This window comes from Schistocerca piceifrons, chromosome 6 (assembly GCF_021461385.2).
Source record: "Schistocerca piceifrons isolate TAMUIC-IGC-003096 chromosome 6, iqSchPice1.1, whole genome shotgun sequence".
NCBI lineage: Eukaryota > Metazoa > Arthropoda > Insecta > Orthoptera > Acrididae > Schistocerca > Schistocerca piceifrons.
This window is the reverse complement of record NC_060143.1, coordinates 304,304,102-304,330,371: the sequence shown is the minus strand read 5'-3', so window position 1 is coordinate 304,330,371 and position 26,270 is coordinate 304,304,102. Positions and strand designations below refer to the sequence as shown.

At 43.2% G+C, this 26,270-nt stretch overlaps 1 protein-coding gene across 1 annotated transcript in view; it reads left to right on the top strand.

Annotated features, from left to right (window-relative positions):
- The first annotated feature begins 952 nt into the window (after nucleotides 1-952).
- The window catches only part of LOC124802471 (ATP-binding cassette sub-family G member 4-like), a 444,350-nt gene continuing 419,032 nt past the window's right edge, over nucleotides 953-26,270 (top strand). The window contains exon 1 of the mRNA XM_047263260.1: nucleotides 953-1,176. The gene's annotated coding sequence lies outside the window, so the exon portion shown is untranslated. The remainder of the gene's footprint in view (nucleotides 1,177-26,270) is intronic.

Here is a 26,270-nt window from a genome sequence, read left to right as displayed (position 1 = left end):
ACACTTCTCTGGGGCACATCAGAAGATAACTCTAAATCTGACGATGACTCTCCGTCCAAGATTACATGCTGGGTCCTCCCTACCAAAAAGTACTCAATCCAGTAATAAATTTCAGTTGATATCCCATATAATCGATATTTTGACAATAAGCATAGGCGTGGTACTGAGTCAAATGCTTTTCGGAAATCAACAAGTATTCATCAACCTCAATGCGCCTCTATTCTAGACAGCAAAAGAAAAATTTGAAAGGGGTGTAGGACTCACTCTCACCACTCGCTCTAGCTTCCCCCTCCTCCACCCCGTTCTCAAAAAATGGCTCTGAGCACTATGGGACTTAACATCTGAGGTCATCAGTCCCCTAGAACTTAGAACTACTTAAACCTAACTAACCTAAAGACATCACACACATCCATGCCAGAGGCAGGACTCGAACCTGCGACCGTAGCGGTCGCGCGGTTCCAGACTGTAGCGCCTAGAACCGCTCGGCCACTCCGGCTGGCACCCCGTTCTCTCTCTCTCTCTCTCTCTCGCTCCTCCTCCTCCTCCCTCCCTCTCTCTTCCCTCGAAGAGAGACGCCAGAGTTGTAATTTTTTTTTTTTTGAAAACGAATCTAAAGCACTAACACCCTGTGACACTCCACACGAGAATCGAACGCTTGATCCGGCGCCTGGCCCAGCACCTACTCATTGCACGCCACGACGGGCGGAACTACCTCGCGCGAGCGTCGGCCCCTGCCATAGCCGAGTGCGCGTGCACCGGCGCGACCCCACCGTGAGTCACGGCGAGCAGCAACGCGGCGTGTCTGCACCGAAGGCCGAGCCGCCGCCGAAGATCTGCATGGAGCGCGCCGGCCGGGAGTGGGGGGCGGTGGTGGGTGTCTGTTGCGCAGGCGCGCGGGCCCGCCGCACAAAGAACTTGCGCGTCCATGTTGGCAGCTGCCAGGTGAGCCGGCAGTGTGTAACTGGCGGCCGGCTGTCGCGTTTGCCGTGGCGGAGCTGCTGTGGTGCGCGCGTGCTCGCTGTCCGCGCCGGCGGCTGACAGCGCACAGTGGTGACAAGTGAGTCGCGATACACGAGTGTCGTGAACGCGCCGCGGTGCAGTCGCAGCTTCCGCGTTGCCACTGGGCGAGTGCGCCTCTTCCTGGCTCCCCAGCTGCGGGCCGAGTGGGCCCCTTTGGTGAGTGGCAGACCCTTCAGCTGATGCAGTGCCGTGCGGGCAACGCGCTGACAGCACCTGATCGCTCCACAAGTGAAGCTCTCGCCCCGATTGTTTCCGTAAAGTGACGGCAGTCTGTTCACCGCAGGCATCCACTCACAGTGCAATAAAAAAAGAAAATGTCCTAATAGAGTTTTCTCCTCCTGACAGTGTGTGACAGCTGTGTCGAAAGGATTTATATTGAGTGTACTCAAGGAATTCGCATGGGCTAGTTGAATCTCTAAAGCATATGCGGGCGATATTCGTTTCCGCTTACAGCGAAAGTGATGAAGCATCTCTAGGAAGTGAGCTGTTCTTTGTTCGAAATCGTTGACTTATTCATTAGTGATTCAGATACACTGAATAAGAACCTCCGTTGGCTGTTAATATATGCTACTTACAGATGAAGGACAAGCACTTATTTGTTCTGTAAAGTGACAGCAGCATATTCGTCGCATTTATGTATTCAATATTAGTAGCAGCAAAAGTCATGAAATAGTGTGGGGTATATGATTCTGTAAACCATATAAAGAGACGATGTTCTTTTTAACTCCCACATAGAAAACGGCGTGAGTTGCTCTTAAACGGCATGAGTTGCTCTTTTTTGTTCTAAACAGTTGACGTATTCATTAACGGTACACTGAATCCGTATGCTATCAATTTCAATATTGACCTGTTCATATGTACACTTACTACAATACAAAAGTCCTGTCAACTGCCAAATTCTGCTTCTGTTTTAAATGACAAGTGAAGCACACACATGCTATTTGTTTCTGTAAAGTGGGGAGAATATATTCGCCACAGCTATCTACTCTATACTCGTGCCAATAGCAACAAAATATTATTGGAAATGGTTTTCATCCCCTGCGAACAATGCGCACTCTTTACATGGTGTATATCTGCAGAGTGTAGCCACAAATTCTCTCGGTGTTTACAAATATCTAATGAAGAAAAAAGTATTGTTCATTCTGACGCACAACGAAAGTCATCAGTGGAGATGTCACTAGGAGGTGGGCGCAGAATGAGCTACATTTCGTTGTGCAAAACAGTTGTCAAATTCAATAATGATTCAGATACACTGATCGCGTATCACGTACGGAACTCGACATTTATGTATTATACAAAACTCTATTCCGTTACGAGGCATCCGTCAGCTGATATCAGCTGATATCATCTCCTTGTGATCTAAATGAAGCATAAGCAGTAACTGTTTCCGTATGGTGACAAAAATACATTCGCTCCAGGAACCTATTCAACACTCGTCGCAATAGAAATCACAAAAGGGTATATAAAGACGATGTTTATTTTAACTAACAACGAAAGAGATCAGTGGGAACATCTCTAGGAACTGAGCTCTCAACGGCTGCCTTTCTTTGTTCAGAGTAGTTGACAAATTCATTAATTATTTAGATGTACTGATGCCGTATGCTATGAAGACCTCAATGCTGAAACATGATACGGCAGAACCAGGCTTCTGTCGGCTGCCAACTTATGGTCGTGATCGTAATTTTTTCTCTAAACTGACGATAGTATGTGTGCCTCAAGTAACTGTTCACTGTAAGCCGCATGTGAAGTCACAAGCTCGCGCCGTGTAACTGTATCTCTACTATCCATTAAATGCCTTGTTAACGTGACAGTGCGCTGTTCCTCACGACTCACTACCAAGTTGCTCTTGTTGTGGTCTTCAGTCCTGAGACTGGTTTGATGCAGCTCTCCATGCGACACTATCCTGTGCAAGCTTCTTCATCTCCCAGTACCTACTGCAGCCTACATCCTTCTGAATCTGCTTAGTGTATTCATCTCTTGGCCTCCCTCTACGATTTTTACCCTCCACGCTGCCATCAAATACTAAATTGGTGGTCCCTTGATGCCTCAGAATATGTCATACCAACCGATCCCTTCTTCTAGTCAAGTTGTGCCACAAATTTCTCTTCTCCCCAATTTTATTCAATACCTCCTCATTAGTTATGTGATCTATCCACCTAATCTTCAGCATTCTTCTGTAGCACCACATTTCGAAAGCTTCTATTCTCTTCTAGTCTAAACTACTTATCGTCCACGTCTCACTTCCATACATGGCTACGCTCCATACAAATACTTTCAGAAGCGACTTCCTGACACTTAAATCTATACTCAATGTTAACAAATTTCTCTTCTTCGGAAACGCTTTCCTTGCCATTGTCAGTCTACATATTATATCCTCTCTACTTCGACCATCAGTTATTTTGCTCCCCAAATAGCAAAACTCATTTATTACTTTAAGCGTCTCATTTCCTAATCTAATTCCCTCAGCATCACCCGATTTAATTCGACTACATTCTGTTATCCTCGGTTTGCGTTTGTTGATGTTCACTACAAAGTAATAACTCAAAAAATATCCGGAAGCCGTCACAAGAGGAGGTGCTGTTATTTCTCAACATTAATTGGGGAACACGTCACAGATTTGGATATATTTGATATGTATATTATAAAGATATGAATACTGAAGCTTACTTTAAATGGCTACATTTAAATTACAAGCCAACTCAGTTTTTAAAGTCGGGCACCACAGTCTCAGTAAATTCCACGGACAACATCATTTTCAGAAAGGCTGTTCAGCTGAAGTAGATATTTTTTTGTTGGTTCTGCACTAGCGATCGGTTTCGACATTTGAGCCATCGTCAAGGGTCCACAGGTTAGAAAATCTTTACATGAAGTGTACATCAAATATAAAATCATAAGGAGCTATATTGTAACATTTTATGACTTTCTTTTTGATGCACACCAGCCTAATGATTTCTAGTACAAAATAAAGTGAAATAAAAATATTCATTGACACAGAACACCCTTTTACAGTAACAATGAAGTCTTCATTGGAAGAGCTACTTATGTAATACCCAAACTTTTCGGTCATTTCGCTCTTCAGCAGGTGAATTAAACATTGAGAACATCGTGCTGTAATAAACGCAATTTACAGCATAACAATTACCATTATCTCCGAAAAGGCCATCAACATATTTACATCGTATGCCAGATCGCAAGTTGATTTTATGTACAGTGTTTGAGCAAAAGTATCCAGACATACATTCTTCGCGTTTATAAAGAATTGAACACTGCCGAGGGCACTCTCAGCGAAATTTCAGAGTGTCTGCAGAGGAATGGAACCCTATTTTTCCTCGAGAGCCGAGGAAATAGAAGAAAGTGATTCTGAAACTGGAGTGTGGAGTGTAATAGGCGATTTAACTCTTTCCAAAGGTGTTCCACTGGGTCCAGGACGGAACTCTGGGATAGTCAGTTCATTTTAGGAATGTTACTGTCGACAAACAATTGCTTCACAGATGCTGCTTTATGACATTGGTCACCATCAAACTGGAACAATCATCGTCTCCGACGTGTACCTCAACAGTAAGCAGTCCACAACGCTGTAAATTGTGTTGATAGTCTTCATCATACAGCGGTTTCCTAACTGCAATAAGGGGACCACGTGCTGAACACGAAAAACCCCCCATACCGTAACTCCAACCCCTCTGAACTTCACTGTTGGTGGTGCATTTGATAGCAGCTAACGTCCTATAGGCATTCGGCAAACCCAAACCCTTCCATCGGACTGTGGCCAGGATATAGCACGATTCATCACTCGAAGCCACTCGTTTCCAGTCATCCACAGTGGAATGGCGCTGCTCTTTACAACACCTACAGTAACGCTTAGCACTGAATACAGATACGTGTGGCTTTTACTTTCTGAATATTGTCATTGTGCTAATTGGACTCCTGCTAGCACTTTGGAACTCATGAGTGATTTCTTCCAACTGATTTCACGTGATTTCTTATAACCATTTTCTGCAATTCTCGATGGTCGATGTCTGTCAGTACATGAGTTTTGCCTGATCCTGATTTATCTACAATTGTTCCTTCACATTTCTACTTCACAGTCACACCACCAACACAGTCAGCTTACGTCACTTTACAACCCTGTAATGTCTCCAGCGCATTTGTTACTCGGGTGACATCCAATGACTAGTTCACGTTCGAAGTCACTGAGCTCTCCTGTCTAAAGCATTCTGCTGCTACTGCTTTTCCATGGACAACACTACTCGCTTCTATTTACACAATACTGGCAGGGACGCCTCTCGTGACATCTAGTGGCCTTTTCCGGATCAAGTGGGCGTGTATGGTTACTTTGAACAGATGGTGTACATAATATTTTATTTACAACATTCATATGGTTACAGGCATAATATTCGGAGAAAATTAGACTTCTGAAATGGTAAAGAAAACACGCATGCTAGTTATTTTGTTGGTGATGATCGTTATGCAGTAAATGGCTGCATAGTTGACAGAAACCAAATCTAAAGGTTTGTCACTTGAACATTCTCGGTCCTAGGCATTTTTCTGCCTATTAACACTGCTTCGTCCTTGGGTTACTTTCTTTATCGGTCCTTGGATTTTTTCTAACACCTTTGTGTTCTTTTACATGTGGCAGTGTCATTGTGACAATTGTCAAGTTGCAACTTGGTCCGGAATCCACTTTAGGGACCCCTATAACTGTCTGAGTAAGTCAGTTCGAAGGTAGGAGGCAGGCTAGAGCATGTAGGACATGTCTATTAAAGCACTCTTGTTTAAAAATAGCCACTGACTTCTTTTAGTGAGACTCTTACTAGTGGTGTACGATAATAAATGCAATATCACAGTGTGGTTCGCATTATATGCAAAACTACGAGCTGTCTCATAACTGACCAGGTGTACTTGATCTCAAAGTGGAGGGAGAAGAGTGCAGTACGCCTCCACTAGAACCACACAAAATGTGGACTGGTAGTGCCGTCAGTTTACGTGCTGATGACAGCTTTACTTTCACCCTGGACATTACAAACAGGACACAGTTCTGAATAGGTGTGTTATCATCACGGACGGCAGCGTATCCTCTGCATAGTTTTCCCGTGCTGGCCAAAAGGTTCGTGAGTAGTTCTTCTGACAGGGTGTTCCATTCCTTCACCAGAACTGTCAACAACTGCCGGACGGCCGTTGGTACATGTGGCCGTGTTGCTGTACGTGTCCTCAACGCATACGGCGCTTTCTCGACCGGATTTAAGTCGGAGGCCACTCCATTCGCTGAATATCCTCTCGTGCCAAGAGCTGGTCCACCTGCACTGTTCGATGCGGTCGTGCATTGACACCCACCCCTCGAATGACGCATTTGGAGAAGGAGTACAGCGCCACAATAACCGATGAATGCACCGCGCTAAAGATTTGGAGGTCAGTACGTCCACGAAGCATTAAGACTCCCCACGCCATAATATCTGGACCACCAAAATCACTTTGTTCGACAATGCTCCTGGGTGCATTACGTGTTCCCACCTCACGCCGTATGCGGATGCGAAATGCATCCGGAATTCCTTACGAGTTGCCTATAATACAATCATCTGAAGACATATTCTGAGTTTCTTTGCAGTTGTGTACTTCCAAAAGAAATATTTCCCTCCATTTGCTATTCATTTATCGTGATCTTGATTTTGTGATAGATCATTTTTAGACAAACTTCAGTGCAAACTAACGCAAGTTTGCTAAACCAGAAGGTTTGGGTATCATTTGCAAATGGAACACTATCGTCATCAAATCTCAAGTTATTTAATCTCTTTCCCAGATGTTGGCTTCTTTTTGTTTTCCAATGGAATGTGTAACTATCTACTGGGCTGTTTGTCTGTTTGAGATCAGTTAGTGCAAACAATGAGTGGTTAGCCATATTCACTTGCTCATTTAGTAGTAGTTATCTTTGTGCCTTTATTATATGCATCTTTTACTACAAGAAACTGTCACAGCATAGGCCATAACCGATGTAGTTGACAGCTATATCAATAACTGGAATCGGTAGACCTCATTTGTCGAATGCTTCCCACGACTGTAATAATCGACAAATGGTTCAAATGGCTCTGAGCACTATGGGACTTAACATCTGAGGTCATCAGTCCCCTAGAACTAAGAACTACTTAAACCTAACTAACCTAAGGACATCACACACATCCATGCCCGAGGCAGGATTCGAACCTGCGACCGTAGAGGTCACGCGGTTCCAGACTGAAGTGCCTAGAACCGCTCGGCCACACCGGCCGGCAATAATCGACGTCTGATGTTTTCTGTGCTTTGGCCACCCTGCATAGTCTTTCTTCCTAGGTAGGAGAAGTCTTACGCTACCATGTCGTACCCCATTTCCGATGGATTCTTATATATGTGCTTTTAAACAGCTTGAAAACAGAATCATCAGAACCATTTTTGCCACCACCAAATACTTTAGGTAAGTGACACCTCATTACCATTTGAGATAAGCTTATTGGACAAAGAATTAGTATACCCTAGTGGAATATTACGTGTGTCATCTAATACCCGTAATTCGGACCCTGGACTCGATAACCACGTGGATTCAATTATGAAGTCGGTCCACAAAGTTGTACAGGTACATCACATGGGGTTAAAGCCGCTCACTAAGGATTTGATTCCGCATTTCCACCGGCGTTTTATCCACTGTTCCAACATGCCAATAGATATTCTTTGAGGTTGAAGTTAAGTGATTTTGCTGGACAATCATGATGTAATGGCGTAGGGAAGTGATCAGAAAACCAGTCAAATATTATTGCAGCCCTATGAATTTCCCAGCTGTCGTCTTTACGTGCCGTGTGTCTTTCGATATGAGCGACTCAAAATGTTCGTTAGATGCAAATCCTGTCGCAATGTTCTCTCGCAAACAGTTATGGATGGACCTTCATTCATTACCTGCAGCAATTCGTATCTGCTTTGGAAGCGATTTTGACTCACAAGCTATGAAACGCGTCTCCAGTCCCTCTAGTCAGAATCTTTTTCAAACCATAATTCTTACGTTGTGTTGCGTGGCCACGTGTGTTACACCACTGTTGCAAACACTTTGAATAGGCCGCCGCGTAACAAGAACAAATCCAGCAACTTCATACACCGTATGGCCGTGTGTACAGCCGAACAGGATTGCCCCTTTTTGACTCGCTGTCACTATATTACTAAGCAACTATTCCAGAACCTGGTACCAGTGGCACGTTGCCTATCTAACGGCTTCCAGGGCCAACAAAATTTTGACTTTCAGTATTTCACCTGATTATCAACAGAATAAAAAATTTAAAACGCTGTCGTAATGTATTCATTAAGTACGTCTACTCTTGTTTACGTACAATGCCCGCTTGAAACGTATGCGAGCTCAGTTGAATATGTGGCTCGATCGCTGTGCCATACGCAAAGGCTTAACGATTCACCTGTGCGTACACACTGTGGTGATTTTTTTTCGGATAGCTTACTTATATTCATTCTTTTTTATGTTGGCATTTTTGCCTGATGATATGGTTATACCTCGAAACAATGTTACAACGTTAGACGACTGAAGCAAAATACCAACAAAATGTGACGTAGGAGGCTCTGCAATATCTCTTCATAAATTTTAAAACACTGTCACCGGCGAAGAACACAGAGTGTAGCTCTAAAAAGTTTGTGCTGCAGTGATACCAGTTACGTTGAGCAGGCCTAGTATCTAAATGTCGTCCGCCCGACAAGACAAACTGTGTCAGCCAAGAAATGAACTGAAATTAGAACGCAGTGCAGCACGGCGTATTGAGCGAATGGCGAGCGCCGTTCCGGACTGGCGCCAGTCGCGAAGCATGATTCCGGGACCTGTCGGCATTTCCGGGGGAATTCGCGCAGATGACTCTTGCACTTTTTCAACAGTTCATGTAAACACTCTGGCCGTAGACGGTCTACTGCATTACTGAGTAAGTGCTATCAGTAGAGCAGCTGGTTTGTACCCATCTATCATCATCTCCATGGTTACTCTGAAATTCACAATTAAGTGCCTGGCAGAGGGTTCATCGAACCGCCTTCAAGCTATTCTCTACTGTTCCACTTTCGAACAGCGTGTGGGAGAAATAAATCTTTCGGCGTGAGCACTGATTTATTTTATTGCGATAATTATTTCTCCCTGTGTAGATGGACGGTGATTGAAGTTTTACTAGAAAATCTCCCGCAACAAAAAACGCCTTTGTTTTAATGATTGCAACTTCAATTTTTGTATCACGTCCGTGGCACTCCCTCCTCTATTTCGCGATAATACGAAATATGCTGCCTTTCTTTGAACTTTTTGGCACCCTTCACCAATACTATCTGATGTCGATCAAACATCGCGCAGCAATACTGCAGAAAATGAGGTGCAAACGTAGTGTAGGCAGTCGCTTTGGTCGACCTGTTGCATTTTTTAAGTGTTCTGCCAATAAATCGCAAACTTCGGTTAGCTCTCCCCGCAACATTATCTATGTCATCGTTCCAGTTTAAGTTATTCTTTGTTGTAATCATAAGTATTTATTTGAAGTTATAGCCTTTAGATTTGTGCGATTTATCGCGTAAAGCTGTGTATAAAAAAGCACTCCGTGTTGTTCATAAGTACTGTGAATTGTTTATATTCGTTTTCTTTTGTACTTTTGCTTCTCACTTTTGGGCGATATAGTGTAATGATGTTGGACTTCATCGCTCTCGAGGGTAATCTGAAGGATGTACAGGTCGGGGGAGGATCGTTCACGTATTGTCCAGTCCTTACGATGCAGCAATACGTTACTGAATGTTACTCAACAATAGATTTTTATTTAACAGTTGCCAATATATACAGTGTCTCGGGTAGCCAAGTGTGTGCTAAAGCGCCGCTTCTAAGAGGGGGAGATGCGCCGGCCTCAGATCAATTCCACGCTGTGCCGTCAAGCCTGGTTGTGGCTTTTAGGCGGTTTGCCACACTCGCTTGGTGAATACCGGGATAGTACCCAAATCTTGCCCCAGTTACACGATTTGCTCACTTTCACATGACTAACACTACACGCGAACGCATATTCCGTCCCGAGGAGTAATGAGGTGACGGTAAGAGAAGCATCCGACCACCCTTAAGTTAGCCATGGTACATCCGTTACTAAACTTCGGCCCTACGCCGATACGGGACACAGACACAGAAAAATAAGAATATGTGCAAGTTCTTCCATTTATCTTGACTAGCCAAAATGAATTTAGCCCAGAAGCAGACTAGAAAATGTATCAAACAAATGTCGTTTAGCTACCAGGGGTAAATTAACCAGCATGACTGCCTTTCTTGTAACTTTGTTCGCTACGCCATTATTAACAGCTGTACGCCTTTCTTTTTAATAACACCCCATATTTTTGGACAGTGCAGCATTCAGATAAACATACAGTTATTAGAAACGCAAACAAAATTGATTTTGACTCTTCTGAACTAGTACACAGTGTATATTGTGTACAACAAAGACAGTCCTCGATTGAAAACTGCATCGTAATTACTTTTGTTGAGGTTGAAGGCACGCCTGATGATACTCAGGCAGAGGGATTCTATAGAGAGCTGTTTACAGACAACGACCAGCCTTTCAGACGGATATTTTTTTGTCTTCTTGTGACTCTTCAGGAAACGGGAACTTTAGACCCAAATTTACACTGTCCATGGATGAGTAGAGCTTCTACCTTCCGTTCCTCAGTGTACACTGTACTCACACAAAACTTCAGCTGGAGGCGGTTGACTGAGTGACTGGTGTTCATTATATTTGTGTTTCCATTTGTTTACCGTCAACTGCAATTAGCGAACGAGACACGTTACCCCGAGAATCGGCACTGCGTGCTTATACAGGACAGTCAAACTCAGTTTTGTGTCACATTTATAATGGCTCTGAGCACTATGGGACTTAACATCTGAGGTCATCAGTCCCCTAGACTTAGAACTATTTAACCCTAACTAACCTAAGGACAGCACACACATCCATGCCCGAAGCAGGATTCGAACCTGCGACCGTAACAGCAGCGCGGCTCCTGACTGAAGCGCCTAGAACCGCTCGGCCACAGCGGCCGGCCCACATTTATAATAACACAATGTTTAGGAGAACAGTATATAAATTGGCACGTGCTCGACTGCACACTCTTCCACAACGGTCATTAGAAAAACCCTGCATTCGTCTATGTACAGAACTACACGGCAATGATCCAAGTTCCATTCCAAGTGTTGCCTTTCCAACGTTGTCCTCGGGGGAGCTCGTGTTTTTGACCATAGGCGACTACTGCAAGATGTTTATTCAATGTTTTGTGTCTCAGGACAGTGGTTGAATATTACAACGATGTCGCAGCGCTGAATATAAATTCATCGAGAAACTTCCCACGCTGACCGCCCTTTGTGCCGCAATGTGGCAATGTGCGCACGGTATAAGCCTAAAACGTCCCTCCGAGCCATCTTGACAGACTGAATCAATAGTACAAGCAAGCCGCATCGTCCTCTTCACGTTTGCAAACATACTGTGCTCTACCAAACTGCAAAACAGGCACGAGACTGTTGCTTAGGCCTTCCTATAGTCAAGAGAGTATTGAGAAAGAGGTTTACAAACAAAGAAATAATTATGTAAGTATTGAGTGTCGCGTAAACAGTTTTTGAGGATATAAAAATGTATCTAGGATGCTGACTGGCCGGATAAATCCTCACGTTTTATATTTCGTGTGAGACTGAGATGAGGGCGCCATTCCACGTTGTAATATCAGTTTAAGTATATGCTTTGGTTGGCTCTGAGCACTATGGGACTTAACTTCTGAGGTCATCAGTCCCCTAGAACTTAGAACTACTTAAACCAAACTAACCTAAGGACATCACACACATCCATGCTCGAGGCACGATTCGAACCTGCGACCGTAGCGGTCACGCGGTTCAAGACTGTAGCGCCTAGAACCGCTCGGCCACTTCGGCCGGCCACATATATGCTTTGTTCGTATGTAGTGTTTGTTAGTAGCGACATATCTGAGCAAACGATGACAACTCTGTCTTTGCGTCTCCATTGTTTACAACACCTGATTTTACAAACTGCGCTTACATTCTGAGCCAAAAAAAAAAAAAAAAGACACACTGTGATGGAATTATTAGAAAACAACGGACATCTGTAAATGTGAAGTACATGCACAGACAAATAAATGATTACAGTTTCAGAAAAACTGGGTGATTTGTTCAAGAGAAGGAGCCTCATAAACTGAGCAAGTCAGTAAACCGTTGGTCGACCTGTGGCCCTTATACAAGCAAGTGTTTAGCTTGGCATTGATTAAAAGAGTTGTTGGATGGCCTCCTGAGGGATATCGTGCCACATTCTGTCCCACTGGTACGCTACATCGTCAAAATCTCGAAACGGTTGAAGGGCCCTGCCGTAATCCTCCACTCGTTCTCAACTAGGGACAGATCCGGGGACGTTGCTGATCAAGATGGGAATCGGCAAGCTCAAGCATTAGAAACTATCGCCGTGACCGGCAGGGTATTATTTTGCTGAAATGCAAACTCAGTACGGCTTGCCACCAAGGCCAAAACGGGGAGTAGAATATCGTCGACGTACTGCTGTAACGGTGCCACGGATGACAACCAAAGAGGTCCTGTTATGGATAAAGAAAAAAATAAAAAGCAGCCCATACCGTCACTTGTTGTTGTCGGATCCTACGGCGGGCGACTATGAGGTTGGCATTCCACCGCCGTTCGTGGCGTTTCCAGACACGTCTTCGTTAGCCATCTGGGCTCAGACACAAGTAAACAAAAATCCACCAGAAGCTCAGTAGTGCTGCATGCTTGGCGGTAGCAGTAAGCGCGGACCAGGGCATTGCTTCGCTGCTCGAGTACTGGTTATTCTTGGAGTATTACTGTCCTTGTTAACACATATTGATAAAACAAATGTCGTACTGGACAAATCTGGGACTGTTCTATCGAATGGGCACGAAAAATTCCACTTTAAAATCATTTTGTTTGCAACGCTAAACAATCGATGCTTCCTGTGGAGCCGGCCGCTGTGGCCGGGCGGTTCTAGGCGCTTCAGTCCGGAACCGCGCTTCTGCTACGGTCGCAGGTTCGAATCCTGCCTCGGGCATGAATGTGTGTGATGTCCTCAGGTTAGTTAGGTTTAAGTAGTTCTAAGTTCTAGGGGACTGATGACCTCAGATATTAAGTCCCATACTGCTCAGAGCCATTTCAACCATTGCTGCCTGTGGAAACTAGGCGTCGCGTGAAAGACGTGATTAGTACTATTTGTCTGGACTGACTCCAGCTTGACAACGCAAAAGCCAATTATATATTTGTTTACAAATCATCTACATTTTATCGTAACACAGAATTTAATTACCATTCTCCATTTTCGTCGATCTACCCACAAAATTTCTTCAACATTTTTCCTTCCAATTAATGTCTGAATACCTTCTATTCACGTGGCCCGTGGTCTCCGTCTTTTATTCATTCCCCGTGATTCTCATTCCATGATTCGTCATGGCAATCACTCGTTTGACATTCTTTTCATATATCCGCACCAAATGAAATTCTTTTTCTTACACAAAACAGGAAATCGAATTTTTGATAGCCGTTTCTTTCTGACGAAATCATTTCGCATTCTTTTCCTTCCGGGTAACCCTGCAGGCCGTCTCCAATAGTCCATCTCAGTTGTCATCATTAATTGATATTTAACTGTCCATATCTCTGGCACGGGATCCCGGGTTCGATTCCCGGCGGGGCCAGGGATTTTCACCTGCCTCGTGATGACTGGGTGTATGTGTTGTCCTCGTCATTTCATCATCATTCCTGAAAATGGCGACATTGTATTGAGCACAGGTTGGGAATTTGTATGGGCGCTGATAACCGTGCAGTTGAGCGCCCCAAAAACCAAACATCATCATCATCCATACCTCTGACTCTTATGTCATAATGCTTGTAGTAATTGTTTTTTAAAGTATTTTTTCGTTTCCTTTCTCGTCTGTCGACCCAATATAATACCATTTAATGTTCCAATAGTGATTTTTTCAGTATTTATTCTTGAATTAACTTTCCTATCCTTTTTACCCCATTCTCTGAGTTTTTTCTCCTAGATATTTGCACTCTTCAGCATGTGTAATCGTTTCCAACCCTTCTTCCTCAGTCGAATTTCGATTTCTTCCTCCTGTTACCATCTATTTTGTTTCATTTATGTTGAATGAAGTCTCCATTTCTCATATTAGTCTATTAATTTCCTAATTATATATTCACTGTCTTCTTCATCTTATGCCAGAATTAGCTGCTCATCAAAAAAGTGTGAGTATATAAGGTGATTCAACTGCCCCTACTGACAGGTGTTATGCAACCCACAACATCATCAAAAACAACACACGGCGTTTTCATATTCTCTAAGTCGCTATGTGCGCGAGCTTTAGTCACACAGACAGAATAATCATAACATTTTCGAAGGAAATTTAATGTAGAGAAACTTTGTTCTGGGATACGTTTCCACTAGAGGCCACAGATTTCGTTTAATTCAAGGAAAATGTGTTTGAAGTTCACTTTTGTACGTTTGTCTTGAATAATTCAAAAACTGTGGCCTCTAGCGAAAATGTATCCCAGTTCAAACTTTAACTTCATTAAATTTCCTGCAAAATTCTCATGTTCATTATTTCTCTTGGAATAATAGTTTGCACATAGTGAGCGAGAAGATATGAAAATATTGCGTGCGATATTGAAAGTGCTGGAGGATGTATAAAACCCATCGGTAGGGGCAGCTGAATCACCCTATCATTTATTGGAATTCCCATGTGCTTAGATTGTCCTTGCAATTTTCCAACGCTGTCGCTGGGTATATTTCATAAATTGTTGGTGACCGGCATTTCCATGATGTAACTTTAAATCCAGGCGAGAGAAATTATCGTTGTTTATTGTCCATTGATGCACATACCTAAGTACAGATACAACACAAGGAAAACCTGCGAAAAAAAATGGCTCTGAGCACTATGCGACTTAACATCTGTGGTCATCAGTCCCCTAGAACTTAGAACTACTTAAACCTATCTAACCTAAGGACATCACACACATCCAGGATTCGAACCTGCAACCGTAGCGGTCACGCGGTTCCAGACTGTAGCGCCTAGAACCGCATGGTCACCCCGGTCGGCACCTGCGAAAAATTAGATAGGGCGTTCCTTGTTGCGGCCTCAGTACACAAGGCCACGCACATTTTTTGCTAAGCTAGCCGCCTCAATAAACATGAGACGCGTCACAGGTTGCGTAGCGCTGACGTCGGTAGTGTTGTTCGTGCTGGTTGCGCCTCCGCCACTGTGTTATCAAACAGAGCCTTGTTTATCAGCTGCCGAGGCAACCGGGCTGCCGCATGACACAGTCTAGACATGAACAAACGAGTGTCGCTGGTGGTGGAAGTGGGCAAGCAGCCGGCGCAAGTCACAGCTTGCAAACATGCGGCGTACATTGTTAATGTGCGGTTTTATCTGCGATTCCCTCTGTTTCCTAAGCAGACAATCGTACTTTACTGGCTATCTTATTCAGGCGAATGTTCTTCACAACTACAGACAGTTGTCATTTTTTGGCACTGACTCATAGTCACAGCAGTTTTCTGTAAGGGAAAAAGGTAAAGCAAATATTTATAGGCAGATTCAGCAGCATTCTCAGAATCTACACAGACGATAATCTTGTTGAGTCGAACAGCGCGACCGCTACGGTCGCAGGTTCGAATCCTGCCTCGGGCGTGGATGTGTGTGATGTTCTTAGGCTAGTTAGGTTTAAGTAGTACTCAGGTTTTGGGGACTGATGACCTCAGATGTTAAGTCCCATAGTGCTCAGAGCCATTTGAACCATTTTTAGATAATCTTGTCTACAGCTACGTATCGTCCCTCAATGGCTATAAGAAAATCGTAAACAGCTTAGACATTCGTTTTGTTGTGCTTCATCTTTCTGCATGGTACCTTAGGGATGTTCAGCTGTATTTCATTAATGTATATTTACTGAATAACCCATTGTGCTATTTTATTGTTCGTATTTAATTCACATGATTGCTTTGGAAATCATCTTAAGACTTGCGTGTGGCAGTCCAACTGAAGCGAAACATGGAAATAGGCCCTTACATAAAGTTTTCCAAAACGCAATGACATCGAAAATCGGTACTGCTATCTAGAAAGGAAAACATTTCTTTTCGGCAGCTCAGGTGATATCAAAGTCAGTTCTTAGGTTTACAGCCACAAAACTATCATCCAACGTACAGCAGGTTAACAGTGCTATGTGTTTATGCCTATGTACTGACTTCGGAAACAGCGCAATTAGTGGGAGAGAATTTCGTAATAATTTGTTGCTTCGTAGATGGCACTACTGTTGTTTTAAGTTTTACGATATGGATCATCTTATATACTTCAATACTTCAATATTTCTGTTGCGTTGGACCGTCGCAGGCACGTCTAAAGATGAAATTGTATGATTTAGAAATCGGTCATGTCAATTAATACCGTCAATAAAACATCTGAATAGCTTATCAAGCAACAACATACTAGCTTAGACACTGTCTCCACCTGGTGTACTTACCCCACATTTATTGAGTTTAGCTCTAGGCAGGCGGACAGACCACAACAGGTGTTTTTGGTGTTGAGTGGTGAGTATAAATGAAGAGCTTATGTAGAAGACATTGCACAGCTGAACTAGAACTTGGATGAGCTGGGAAATACGGCAGAATTCATCATGAAACAGGCGAAGAATGTATACTTACAGGTCGATGAAAGTAAGAGCCGATACATCCTTATCTCAAGGTCTTAGGACCAAATCGCGCTATCTGTAGGTGTATTTAAATCACCTAATAAATTTGTTTGTCTAGAAGTAGTTTACCATAGTGAATTAGAGTTTTATAAGGAGTAAAAACCCAAGTGGCTGTGAAATGCACCGTAATTTAAACTCCCTTACATCGGACTAAGATCAAGGTACTTGGCACCATTGCTGGACCAGTTTTTCTGTGTGGCGCGGGAACAATAAACAGCCAAGAAGACTAGTGGTAAGAAGGCCATTATCTATAAGAGAGTGATAATGAGCCAAATGGTGGTAGGAATGCAGAGTTCCAACAGTTGAATATGACAAGATGGGAGGTAAGGGAATTACAAATATGTTGAGTAACAAACAAATCCAGTGCGCTGGCCAGAGTTTTAAAGTAAGGACTACCGCAGCACTGCCCACTTGGCAGGTCAAGGCTACCTTGGTGGGAAGAGTTCGAAAACCACTTAAACGAGTTTCACAATAATTAAGGAGTGTACAAAAAGAAATCTTAAAATCAGTAGACAATAGTATGATTTGCTGAGGCGCAGCGTGATCTTCACGATTAGTGATGAGTGACTGACAGTGGTGGTGGCGATTTTGAGCTGAATGACAGCTTTCTTTGAATATGGACACGAGTAAGGTAAAGCGCATAATCAAGAGTGTTAAATACCCAGGGGTAATGCAGCGAATCGATATAAAATGAACGAAAGAGTGAAATTAGCAATTGTAAATGAGAATGGGAGAGGAATGAGACGATTCTGAGAGCGTTCAGGGCATCTCTTTAGGAAAGCACGTACAAGAATGTAGTACGAACCGTTCTAAAGTACCACTACTACAGTAACTGATGCACTCATCAGGTGAACCTAACAAAAGACGCCGAAGGAGTTCCTACGAACACTTGCAGGACTGTAACGGGTTGGGTATAGCCCATACGAGCATTCATGAGTCTCAGATAACTTCTTTAGAGGTTATTGGAAGAATGGAAATGTTTTCCGAGACCCTATTGCTTCCACTTAACGGAGGCATAAGGACGGTCGTTTCCCCCTCCCCGCCCCTTCCCTTACTTCAAACCTTCCTTATGGAACAAAGCTCACTTTACTCAAGCACGATATCTTGCAAATACTGGATGTTCCCCAAGGAAGACTAATAGGGCCGCCCATGTTCTCAACATAGGGAAACGATTTATCAGAGAGTGTCAAATGCACTATCAGATTTTCGCTGACGATACTGTTATCATCAGGAAAGTATTGTCGTTGAATAATCGTACTGAAACTTCGACGAAGTTTCCACTCAGAGTAATAAACGGCAGCTCTCTTTAAACGAAGGTAAATGCAAAGCCATGTCTACAATAAAGGGAAAGGGCCATATTAACTATTTAGAGGTAATACTAGGAATCGTATGCACTCGGACGAACACGAAAATCTTACGAAACGTCGACTCTGCAAATTGATGTGAGGGCCAATTTAACATTCCAGGACCACAACCAAACTAACGCAACGACAGTGAAATTTCTGTCTCACTGTCACGATGCGTGCGTTGTGTATACAAATGTGTCCAAGTGTAATGACGGCGCTGGTAGTGCGTATTGGGTACTCCGAAGCAAACGACAAGGCCTGTACAAGCTGGATCCACATTTCGCGGCTATGACAGCTGAGCTAATTACCATTTTGAAGCCTTGCAATTTGAGTAGACGGCCACATCAGATTCAGTAGTCATAATCTCAGACAGTATGTTAGCGCTACAACTGATTATTAACCATAATAATAGTTGTACCGAGTCCATAGTTGCAGCATTTATCGGCGTTATGTGTCGGGCGCGGAGCAACTATCGCAACATCGTAATGATATGGATAAAAGGCCACTCTGGGATACGTGGAAACGAACAAGTAGATACCCTAACAAAGTAAACATCTCTACATGGAGCTATTAATATGACAAATCCCCTCTCACAGATATGATACCCACACTCAGAAAGCTGTCGTCGTCGTCGTCCTGGAAAGGGAAGTGACTGAGGACACTTTAAAATCAGGAGCAGTCACTACACAATAATTGAGCCCACGATTCCAAGAGTACCGTGGTATGACAAACCCCAAACGTCGAGGAGCTTCACGACAGTTATGGCATGGCTGAAATTTAATAGTTGGAAGCTCAACGCCAGCCGTTGAGACTGAGCGCTTCTAGGCGCTTCAGTCCGGAACCGCACTGTTGCTACGGTCGCAGGTTCGAATCCTGCCTCGGGCATGGATGTATGTGATGTCCTTAGGTTAGTTAGGTTTATGTACTTCTAAGTCTATGGGACTGATGACCTCAGATGTTAAGTTACATAGTGCTTAGAGCCATTTGAACCATTTGGAAGTTCAACAAATACCTCCATCGAATCAAGTCAAGCGTCGCCTCTCTATGTGTTCGCGGAGAGGAAGAAGATACAAACTATATATCCCTACAATGTCTTCGGAACACGTATCACATAAATGTACTTGCAAGTAATCTTCAGACTTCTGGTTATTAGTTCCATGGAGCCTCCGAGCCTTGTTAGCGTCCAACGATATAGCGACGAATAAAACACTGTACGAGTTCGTCAACAGTGCCAACATCCCGATATAGTTTCCCCCGCTGCTAATCTAATGCTCCTAGTAATTAGAATTCAAGTAAGCACAATAACGACTATCTTCGCATGAGCTACTCAGCAGGATATGGAACGCTACTAAGCAGGATGTGGAACGTACGTTTATGAAGTATGTCACTATATGTCTCGTTTATGTATACCTGTGTCTGAACACTGGTGTACGTATGGCTGTTCTAGTACACTGTTCTCATGTCCTGCATAGATTTTTCTTACAGCCCTGCACAAACATTCAATCCTCTGCCTGCAGTTTTTGAAACAATTATTACAGAACGTAGAAAAGAACATTTTATTGCTAACATAGATGTATATTCGTTAATATGGATTGAATTGGGAATATCCCAAATGTGTTCCAACGGCGATTTGTTATTGCTTATTGCGTTATAAGTAGCATTTTTATAACATGCTGCCTCTGTGAATCCTGTGTTATATTTTCGTCTTGTTTACTCGTTTCAGTATACTGTGAATGTAAATGTTGTTCTCTGTTACAATCTGTCCTTTATTAAGGATATATAATCTCATACAAGGGTACGACTGAAACTATAACATAATCTGAATTGTCACAACAAACTGTAGGGTAAGAGTTACTATGCTGAGATAGCTGTATGTGTACGTCCCGAAAGCCAAAAAAATAAAATCTGTGGTCGGAAAGACGGATACCATCGCGGTCCGTATGGAAATATTGGTTTCTAGATTCTTCACGTAATACTGGTTCTCGAGAGATTTTAACTGGGCTTTCGCATGATAAATGGCGTCTATATTCAGGCGCCTACCAGCTCACTATGTGTTTCGTTTCCACATACCTGAAAAATATTAAAAGATGGGGCGCACAAGTTATTTGTAAGCAGTATCCTTTGTAGACTGAAATTATTCTCTTATTATTCTTTCGATGAACCGAAGTCTGCCACCTGCTTTACCTACGACTGAGCCTTATGTGATCTTTCCATTTCATGTCGCTACAGACTATTACATACAGGTATATTTTTGTGATACTTTTGTAACTCATTGACGTTGTAGTCATAGCACACATCATTTCTATGTTTTGAGAAGTGCCCAAGTTTACATTTCTGAACATTTAAAACATACTGCTTTGCCCCAGTGCGAGGCCCCTCCCGCCGGAGGTTCGAGTCTTCCCTTGGGCATGGGTATGTGTGTTGTTCTTAGCATAAGTTTAAGTAGTGTGTAAGTCTAGGGACCGATGCCCTCAGCAGTATGGTCCCTTAGAACTTCAAACACATTTGAACATTTATTTGCCCCAAATTGAAGTCAAGATCTGAGTAGATTTTTTTTTCTTTTTTTGAGCAGCTGTTTTCAAATAGTACTCATTATAGACAGTTTAGTCACTTCAATGTCGCCTATGTTCGACGCCAATGTGCAATAACCACTCACAGGCGACAGTTGGCAGCACTTGTGAAGGGTATAGAAAGTTTATCAGGGGGACGCGGAAAACAGTTTGTTACGTCTGTAACTCTCCCTGTTCCTCTGTTTGGCGGCAAACCTACACATAAAAATGTCACTGTGTGTTGTTCATTTTCAGGTGTATCTGTTTTTTATATATATATATATATTTTCGAGTTAATGCTTCAGTGCAAACAGTACAAACGTTACGTCGGTATCCATGGAATGACCTGTACATCACCCAACTCTGCAGTGCTGCGAGATTAATGTGGAGAAGTACTCGTCGATCTTCCTGTGTAGAGGCACATTTCAGCGTTTCCGATTTCGCTCTGCTGCGCCAACTATTTGTCGCTATGCCATTGATAACTGTCTGGACCTAACTTTGGTGCCACCGACAGTCTGTACGCACGACAAGAATCTGTTGTGGTTTTGTGGGCGATGTTCTGTAAGATTCTTCTTCGGAAGTCAGTGAGGGCTTCATGCGTTGCCCTCTTGACAGCGAAACGTCCTTCACGCAAAATCTCTCATTCCACTACCCCTTTGCTATGTTGTACACCGATATTGCGGTAGTCGCAGTTTTAGAAATTTCTGTATACTGACTGTATACCAGAGAGGTAATCAGCCCAGGCAAAGAAACGTGAACACCGTAAACAAGATGCGCAGTAGGCCCCGCTCAGTCTAGAGCTGCCATCGAGTCAGGCGGAGCGTTCCACTAGCAAATGCTCTGGGGGAACGCAATCGATGTTTAAGATGCCACTAGTACAAATCAAGTTAAAGGGCAAACATTTTAATAGTCAACACGAGAAGTGACACCAGATGTCTACCAGTTTATGAGGAAATAGAATAAATATATTCTCAATTGCGAATACTATTCGACTTCAGCTGCACAATATATTTCTGTTGATACATCGTGGACACGAGACAGCAGCTGGTCAAATATTTACCAAAGAAAAGTCGCCAAACAGTGATGTGTTTTCAGAAGCTTTTTTATTCAGACGACCAGTTCGGCGTGTCATTAGTGCCACCTTTCGACTGCATGTATAGAGAATCGGACACATCGATACTGGCATAACCGGAGCCACCAGTATCTGGATTCCATGAATTCGTTTTTGAATTGTTTATTTGGAAGACTTGACAACAACTTGTTAACTGGTCGTCTAAATAAAATGACTTCCGAAAACATACGACTGTTTGACGATTCCTCTTTGGTAAGCACAATATATTGGTGACATGCGAAAACTTGTACCGAACCGGTATTCGAACCCGGACATCCCACTTTACGCGAGCATTCGGCTTAATCACTTCGGTTACCCGAACACGCCTCCCAGACTGACCCCCTTATGTCATGCTATGTCCACGTCCGGCACCCCACAGTCGCTGCGATTCCCGCGCAGGGAGAAACTGACTTATTGTTGCGGCTTGTCTACACATGTAATACTATTTTTGCAGTTTCTGTGTGTTACAATGTACTATGCAATGCAGGAAACTGCATACTACACCATGAAACACAGACACTGCAAAAACAGTATGAATAAAGAAGCTGCGCTTGGTGCTCCATTGAAAGTAAAATCCACATTGAAACGAGTGGCCTAAGCAACTGGTCTATCGTTTGCTTCCGTTCGACCTGTAAAGATAGACCTGCAAAGGCTGCAGGCAAGTGATTGTTCGGCATCTTCAACACCTCATTAGAAAAGACACAGAGGATATCGGAAGGCCCCTTTAGACCATTGTAATGGGCAAGTCTTTCACCGCACGGTGAATAATTTCTGCATTACAAATATAAGAAGGCACATTTTCAAGGAAATTCATAAAAGAGATACAGAGTTTAATAATTTTTGGAGGATGAACAAACACACTTCGATAAATTCTTCGCATTCTAGGGGATTTAGGTGAAAGCAGACGGTGAACAATCGAAAAGTTCTCTAGGAACAAAGTAGTGTCAGGGCGCAACAAATGCTTACTTAAAAGTAACCGAAAGTGTGTTGTCATGAATATTGTCCAGTCGTCTGTATGGACGAGACATTTGTTCAAACTTGTCACACAGCATCGTATGGTTGGATTAAGAATTTACTGCAGGATCTGTTGAAAACCGTTTCGAAAGGAAGCAAGATAATCGTCATCCACGCTGGCAGGGAGAATGGTTTTGACCCGATTGCCTACGTAAGGTTTAAATCTGGCCAGAAAGCTGGGGATTATCGTACAACATTGTCTTCTCAAATTATGAAGAGTGGTTCAGGGAGAGATTTATACGTAGTCTATTACGAACGGTACGAATCGAATAATGATGAGTCATAGTGAGAAGAGCAACACTGACTCCACAGGTGAAGATGAAAGTGAATCAACTGACACTGCCAGTGAAAGTGAAACAGCCATGATTGCTGAAAATTAAAAAAAAAAATAGAATGGAGCATTTTCTACATGTGTTTTGTGTGTGGAAATAATGACAGTGAAAGATCCATAGTATTACACCAGACGATGAACTTTATTATTTGTAATGGCCGATTCTGTCTGCGATTATTCTAAAGATCTGTGAACGTTTTCGTTACAGCGAAGCTACAGTCCACCACCGAACTGTACCTTTCACGTGGCTCCGCTCGTGAAACAAACGCGCTTCATTGCCTTAAGCCGTCGGCACACGGACCGTGCCGTCGAACGTTAACGTTGAGCGTGCCAAGTTCAACGTGCTGCTGAACGCTCAGGAACGATGCGACTTGTGCATATGGTACGTGGGCCCCAACGTCGTATAGGCGATCGCAACGCACTCCAGCGGCAGTTGAGGGGTGTTTCTAGTTCGTAAATCACACTGTTTACTCAACGTGCGCGCGTAAAATTTCCTCGTTCGCTCTATTAAAACACACATTTCCTCCATTGTCCCCGAAAAGGAAAATGCTATGTCCAATCAATAAGAACACAGGCTTATAAAAAGTTCCATTACAAACAGTGCGGTACAAATTTGGAATACTTCTCCGCATAAGATAAACATTATTTCATCATTCCCACATTTTGGTATAATCCCAAGGTCGGTCTTACTTAATCACTGTTCCTGCCCAGTAGCAGAAACTTTGCAATATGTGAATTACGATGCGTAAAAGAAAAATGAGCAAAATATCTTTTTACAAGTAGCGCAAGCTGTCCTCTAGATAAAGCCAGTCGAACAAAGTCACCCCTCAAAAGAGATGAACTTATATTTCTATAACATCAAATATTATAGTATATACTTATATTAAACTAATAATAAAGTATCAGAACCTAATATAAGCGCGAATGTCAGGAAATAAAATTGAAGAGGGTCGAGACTGGAACCACCGCCCCAACTGACAACCCACAGCGACGCTACTCATTACGCCAAACCAACAACCCAACGTTTGGAACTAATCGTAATATGTTACGTCTTGCAGAAAACCTTATCGTAGCTATGTTACTGATTGAAATTTAGTTGTAACAAGTTGTACCAAGAACATTGCGTTTTGGGTGTGTCTTCTGTGTGTGGTTGCCTTCAAATAGCCTACTCTCATAATATGCAAGTTACAATAATTCTTTTGCCATGAATATGTTGTTTCTCATTATTTTATTGGAACGAATCACACAGTTAACAACGGGTTTTCCAGTGATTCGCAATTGCTGGTCCTCAGAAACGGCATATATACATATAAGCTTGAAATGAATGCCAATATGGCGCCTCAGAACTCTGTACTGAAGGGAGACGGCGTGCGTGTGACGTAGTGGCGTTGTGCCATCTCATTGGTCAACGCTCAGACGCACGTTCAGAATATCTGACATGCCGGATATTGCTTTGCACGTTCGGAAAGACCTCCCAAACGTGCCATTCCACGCTATGACGTCAGAAATTCGGCACGCTCAACGCTCAACGTTCGGATGCACGGTCCGTGTGCCGACGGCTTTATGTGTGTTCATGCTGTCTCTAACCCCTTTGACCGTCCGCTACGTTGGGTTCCCTCCCCTGCATTTCCCATTCTGCTCGTATGAGTGTCCTCCGCTCTTTGCATTAAGTTGACAGCGAAATCAGCGAAGAACCGCACGGAACTGAGGCTAATTCCAAGTCCGCTGTAGCGGATCGACTTTCCGAACCGCCGGCGTATTCCCGTCTCCCGTTTTCTTTTTCATACGTCTGTTTTTTAAAGCTCAGAGAAAGCTCTGGGCTTCCTCATCCTAAAGATCGCGATCGATAAGACAAGGTTATTTTTCCATTGTCAGTCTCTGTTCCAGCGGTTCACCCCGGACCTCACTTCAGCACTGCTGTTTATTATTCAAGCATACTGCACAAAGGATTGTGCCCGAAGCAAGAAAAGTATCAACAAATTCAGAATATTTGAAAGAATATACTGTCATTCCAGGTACCTGCAAGAGTGTTTTCTTAGAAAATTGTTCCTTCTTCCTTTATCTCTTACAGTATTTCGCCGATGAATTTTTTGCGACGACTTACCATACCTCACGATCATCTTTAACGTCGAATTTCAAAGGGAGTGTTATTTTCTGATTAAACATTTTTGAAAAAGAGTTTGAGAGGGGGAAAAGAAAATGACTCCGTAAAAAAATGGAAAGGCTTTTCACTACCATCTAATTTCAGCAAGACGTGTTTTCGCTACTATTAACGTCAGCAAGTATCTTGTGTCTTGTATTCATAAGATAAGGAATGAGGAGGTTCTACGCAGAATCGGAGAGGAAAGGAATATGTGGAAAACACTGATAAGGAGAAGGGACAGGATGATAGGACATCTGCAAAGGCATGAGGGAATGACTTCCATGGTACTAGAGGGAGCTGTAGAGGGCAAAAACTGTAGAGGAAGACAGAGATTGGAATACGTCAAGCAAATAATTGAGGACGTAGGTTGCAAGTGCTACTCTGAGATGAAGAGGTTAGCACAGGAAAGGAATTCGTGGCGGGCCGCATCAAACCAGTCAGTAGACTGATGACCAAAGAAAAAAAGTATCTTGTTATGACACTAAACGATAGAGGTAGCAGAGTAGTCATTGTAAACTGAAATTATTAGGTATAAAGTTATTTAGTCAATAGTTGTATTAAGGGTGCAGTGGGCTTATGGTGAGATAAGTGTTATTTCTGACACGATGAAATAAAAAATGGTTCAAATGGCTCTGAGCACTATGGGACTTAACACCTGAGGTCATCAGTCCCCTAGACTTAGAACTACTTAAACCTAACTAACCTAAGGAAATCACACACATCTATCCGAGGCAGGATTCGAACTTGTGACTGTAGCAGCCGCGTGGTTCCGGAGTGAAACGCCTAGAACCGCTCGACCACGGCGGCCAGCCACGATGAAATCATTTATTTATCTGTGTCATAGGGGTTTCGAACAAAACATTTATTCTTCTTGGCAAATTAAAACTGTGTGCCTGACCGAGACACGAGGTAGGGACCATTTTCTTTTCGCAGACAAGTGCTGCCGAGTTCGCGTCTCGGCCCGGCACACAGTTTTAACTTGCCAGGAAT